Genomic DNA, 6,076 nt, shown 5'->3' on the forward strand with positions numbered 1-6,076 from the left:
TCAGCTTGTTGTGATTCAGAGACAAATTAAATGAGTTCAGCACAACTGTTGCATGTGGGTGACCATTTAAATGCAAGTCCTAGCACTGGAATAGGGCTAGGGAGAAATGGATTTCGTTAGACTGTAGATTAGATTGGATGGATTAGGTTATAGAACGGATAGACTGGGTTAGATTAATAATACAGTACCTACCTCCCAGGAGTGCTGTGAAGATAAATCCGTTAGAGACTGTGAAGCAATTTAAGACCTGCTGGTGAAAAGCATTATACAAGAACCGGGTGGTTATATTGTTATCTCATGCTTTTCATCAGTAGATCTGAAAGCACTTTACAAAGGAGGTCTGTAGCATTTATCATCATTTTATAGACAGGGAAACTGAGGCACAAAAAGGTGAAGTAACCTTGGGCAAATCACTCAGCAGGCCAATAGTAGACCCAAGACTAGACTCCAGTTTTCCAAATTGGGCTCCTTTGTGCTATCCATTGATATAGAAAGTAGATGAATTGAATTAGAATAGAAAAGAGATGAATTAGATTGTATTTAGTTATCTATTAAATGGATTGGTATAGTTATGGATTAGATTGATTAAATTTGGTATTGGACGTATTTATTTGTGCTAGTGTCCACAGTGTGCTAATTTCTAGTGATTCAAGATTGAAGAGATTAGATGCATAACTTTATGGACCCAATGGATTAGATTATAGATTAGATGGATTAGGTCAGACACAGGTGATAAATTGGTTTCTCTTATTATGGAGGTATCGATCATGACTCCACAATCAAAACTGAATTGTTTATTGCCCTTAAAGGGAACTTTCAACCTTTTTATTTTGTATGAAAAATAAACCATCCCGTCCCCAAATTTACAGCGCTTACTCTTTGAGCACAGAATTAATTTTCTGAGAATTTACGAAGAAATACATTTGTTAGTTTATTAGTGTAAATTGACCCAAATCTAGATCCTGGAAGAAATGTAGTATCTGTTGGTCCTGTTTTTTGGCCCAAACGTTGTTAACAACAGAGTAACACAGGCACTTGAGTATATTGACTGGGTGAATTGGATAAATTAGTTGTAATTCATCTGAATTGTTGTATCGAATTTTTACAGGCAGGCTCAGATCAGGTAACTCTTAAGGAGGTTCCATTGTCAGATAAGGTAGTTCAACCAATCACCACACTTCCTCAAAAGCTAATTTGCATGCAACAACTCTATTGGTTGTAATGATCCTCCAGTATGGGACCGGTCAGTTGTGTCAAGAGTTCTCATTGGTAGGTTGCTTGACATGCACAGTTAGGGCACTCAGTCTTAACATCGGTCCATAATGATGTTACGAGGGAACAAAATATAGGAAAATGTAAATGTGTATTTAAAAATCAGTTGTATCTAATTTAGGACCAAAATTATTTAAAAAGTCTTAATTGTAATCATATGTTTATTGCACGATGTCACGGCAGGGCAGAGTTAAGGTTGTTTGGGTAACTTTATTGTACATTTCTTACTATAAAACCTACATTTCTTTTAAATGTATCTTTAACTCTGAATTTCCTGGATTTACAGTGTGTGGTTTTGGGATACTTATAACATATCTGAAATGCCTTTTAGCTTTTAAATTACTGACACATACTCTCAACCTTAACTCAATTGTAAAGTACTTTTTTCTCTAGATTCAATGGATCTGGGTAGATATGAGATTACATGGATTGGACTGTAGAACAGTGCTAGGTGAAAAATGAATGGTTTGATTTGCTGGCAATTCTGAAAAATCCTCCTCCACCCCCCAAAATGTTTTGGATTAAACTGAAAACAAAAATTTTGAAATTTTCAGAGCATTGAAAAGTTTTTTATTTTTTTTTTTTTTTTAAACCAATTTAAAAAAGTTTTTCTTTTGAGTAGCGAATTTGAACAAAATTTCTCAACAGAAAGTGATCTCAAACCAAAAAAAATCAAAGTCTCATTTTCAAAAATGTCGTCAAAACAAAATGTTTTGATCTTTTCTGAATATTGTTTGTTTTTTATTAAAAACAAATGATTTGGTGAATTCACAAAACATTTCGGTGTCATAGAATCAGCAATTTTCACCGAAAAAAAGTTTGAACCGAAAATTTTTGCCCAATTCCAAGTTGTCAGTTAGCTGAAAAGGAGAGAAAGTTTTGCCTCCCAGCTGGGGGCAGAGAAGCTGCGTCAGCGTGTACTGTTTATAAATTCTGTGCTCCTAATAAAGCCTGTACTGTTTATAAATTCTTTCACACATCTCTATGGGCAGGCAGTGGGTGTGGGGAACAGAGAGTGTGATTTCATTTTTTTTCTCTGCATCTGCATTTGCTGAGAGGTGTTTGTAACATACAGAGACAGTGCGAAATCCAAGACTTGAGAAAGCAGAGGAGGAGAAGTGAACTGACGCTGAATAAACTAAAACAGCCTTTTGGAAAGTGACGTGGATAAATTTTGTTAATTTTAAAGGCACTGAGTCAGATTCTGATCTCCGTTACACCAGTGTCATTCCACTGAAGTTAACAGGAGTTACTCTAGTTTTCTGCAGTGTAAGAGATCGAAATCTGACTCTCAAAAGGAAGTGGAATGAACATGTCTGCTGCCTGCCCATTAGTCACTCTGCTTGGGTGTTGTATACTTTTCCTTAGCCTGCGTAGGTCTTCGGATGGCCCAATGGTTGGGGCAATCGCTAGAAACAGCGGCATGTTCCCCCTCCGACTCCTACATGGAGGAGGAGCCAGGTGGCTCTGCGCACTGCCCTGTCCACAGGCACCGCCCCCGCAGCTCCCATTGGCTGCAGTTCCCAGCCAATGGGAGCTGCGGGGGCGGCACCTGGAGTGGGGGCAGCATGTGGAGCCCCCTGGTTGCCCCTACGCGTAGGAGCCGGAGGGGGGACGTGCCACTGCTTCTAGGAGCTGTGCAAAGTGGAGCAAGACCCTGACCCCACTCCCCAGCTGGAGCTCAAGGGCCAGATTAAAACGTCTGGAGGGCTGGATGTGGCCCATGGGCCGTCGTTTGCCCACCCCTGAGTTAAAAGACTCTTTTCCACAAACTACCTGGTAGCTGTTAAACTAAAGCTGAGTTCACCCAACACGCTGCTCAGGGCAGAATTTCATTGTGACCTGGCCAGTTGAGGAAATATGTGTTCCCAGATGTAGTCACATTGCTCCAGATACTCTCAAACGCGGGAGGCCCTTTTACACCGCCAGAGAGGCGTAAAGGGGCCCAAGCATAAATGAGAATCTGGCTTCTTACCCCTGCCGGTTGACACAGATAAAACTCAAGTGACCTCAAACAAAGCAATAACCCAATTAATCATTAAACCCAAAGATTTCAATCCCTTTATCTTCATGCCTCATCTGTTTTTTTAAGCCAATCAAAACATTATGCAATCAACAAACGGGGTTCTTTAATGAGATCTAGCCCTAGAGAGGGCTGCTTATGTAATGCAAACATTGGCCCTGGTTCACATTTACCCGGAGGTGCCTTAGTGGCGGAAAGGGGACTTAAAGCGGTCATAAATTACATTTACACTCCTCGAAGGCTGTTTTCGGGCCGCCAGAGTGGTGTGAGGAGGTCCCAGTGTAAATCCTCTCCTTCGTTTGCCTTCTCGCATATCGGGCCAGATCCTCAACTGGGGTAAATCAGTGTCATGCTGAAGCTGGGGGTTTGGCCCGTGGAGCGAAAGTGGTTGCTTATTTTCGGCTGAGCAGGGAGGAATCAGTTGAGTTTTGTCCGGTTCTGATGCCCGTGTTTGGCTAGAACTTAAAGAAACTGGAAAGGGCTGGAGAGCGTTACCAGACTTGTGATGGGACCAGGAGCCCTTCAGTTCTAGGTCGCTGGTTTCAGTTCATTTCCTGCTGGTAAAAGTCACCCTGAGCTGGTGGGACCGTAGGAAATGAGCAGGTGGGTCTCAGCCCAGTTCCCAGCGGAGAGGTGTCTGCATTGCAAAAGTAACCGCCTGGCTGGCAGGCTCCTGGAGAGACCGAGGGCTGAATGGGTCGTGAAGAGTGCACCGTGCCCTCTGAGGCGAGCCCTGCAGGGGAAAGATGAGGGGTATAGGGAGGAACTTTACCTGCTCTTGGGGAAAGAGAAGGCTCCATTTTTCTGGGCTGCCCCATTCACCAGAGCTCAATTCAATGCAAAGAATTCAGAGAAACTCGTGGGAGGATAGACCTTTCGCCCATTTCTCTTGTCCCCTTAAAAAATAAGGGGGGAGGGTAGATCCTGCTGTAAATCCATGTCCCGCCACTGACTGATTTGCACCACACTGAATTTTGGTTTACACCAGCTAAGGATCTGACCCTATATTTGGACCCAAATCACCATGTAGCCCAACCACTGGGCAGATGAGTTGCGCCCAGTTCTCAGCAATGCTAAGGGGCCGCTCTGGCAGCACAAAGTAGCCTTAATATGGGCACAAAAGGGGCCTTTTAAGGACTTCCCCCGGCACTGGGGGCCTCCCCAGCTGGTGTGGAGGCAGCGAGAGGGCCCTGCTCCCAGATGCTGGCGTAGGGGGTGGATCACACTCCTCTACAGCTGTGCTTCTCAAGAGACAGAGCGACCCCAGAGCATAAGTTTGGGCAGCCCCAACGCTGCTCTAAGTTACGCCAGGCGGGGCTCTGCATGGCCTCAGAGTATGGGGAACACAAAGGTGGCTTAAAGCAGCTATCCTTGCCCCAAGTGTAGAAACAGAGGCTGAGGCTTCAAAGGTATTTAGGTTCCTGACTTCTGCTGAAATCAACGCAAGTTAGGAGCCTAAATTCCTTTTGGGGAGCTTGTCCATAGTGGCTTAGAATCAGTGGGCCTCCTCTGAGGTCCTCTTGTAGCCCAGAATAAAAGATATCAAGTCTATTTGGGATATAGAGGTGAAATATAACATATACGTATAAATTAATGTCGTAACGTAGAGTCTCAGGCCTGTAAGATATTCGGCTTAGCCACACAAGGCCTGAACGAGGTTGACACGACTGGTTCACCACGTTCACCAAGCCGCTAGTTCACCAAGATCACTAGTGCACCCTGTAGCCGTAAATTGCCAAGATTACAGGACAAGCCGTGCTAATTGCTGATGTTTTAGAAAAGATGTCGCAATGTATCTGTTAATATGGCAAAGATGACTGGTAGAAACGTCTTGGGGAATTTTAGCTCGGCCACACGTCGCTATGGCAACTGTGTCAATGAGTGAAAAGGGAACTAACGAGGGAGCATATGAAAAAGGGGGCACCCCTAATTTAGTCGGGGGAGGAAGTCCGGACAAGGGGAAAAGGGTTGGAATACTTACGGGTAGGTCTGAGCGTTAGCAGGTGAAAGTGGAACTCAGGATAAAGATGTTGGCCTGCCTGTGGAAAACACGTCGGGAGGCACTAGCATTATGTTGAAGATGATGATGAAGAAAATAATGACTGACGCTCCAGGTGGCCCCAGCAGATGTGAATGATGCTAGTCACAGGGCTAAACACCCTGCACTCTCTCCATGTCTACTGTTGGATTTCAGCAAAAAGAACAGGAGTGCTTGTGGCACCTTAGAGACTAACAAATTTATTCGAGCATGAGCTTTCGTGGGCTAAAACCTACTTCATCAGATGCATGCAGTGGAAAATACAGAAGGAAGATAGATAGATAGATAGATACAGAGAACATGAAAAAATGGGTGTTGCCATACCAACTCTAACGAGACTAATCGAATAAGGTGGGCTATTAGCAGGAGACAAAAAACTTTCGTAGTGATAATCAGGGTGGCCCATTTCAAACTGTTGACAAGAAGGCGTGAGTAACAGTAGGGGGGAAATTAGCATGGGGAAATCGTTTCATTTGTGTAACGACCCATCCACTCCCAGTCTTTATTTAAGCCTAATTTAATGGTGTCCAGTTTGCAAATTAATTCCAGTTCTGCAGTTTCTCGTTGGAGTCTGTTTTTGAAGTTTTTTTGTTGAATAATTGCAACTTTTAGGTCTGTAATATTGTGACCAGGGAGGTTGAAGTGTTCTCCTTCTGGTTTTTGAATGTTATAATTCTCAATGACTGATTTGTGTCCATTTCCATTTGCTCCAGGGACTTGTGATAAATTGCAGCTGTTTCCTG

Source organism: Trachemys scripta, chromosome 24 (genome assembly GCF_013100865.1).
Source record: "Trachemys scripta elegans isolate TJP31775 chromosome 24, CAS_Tse_1.0, whole genome shotgun sequence".
Lineage (NCBI taxonomy): Eukaryota > Metazoa > Chordata > Testudines > Emydidae > Trachemys > Trachemys scripta.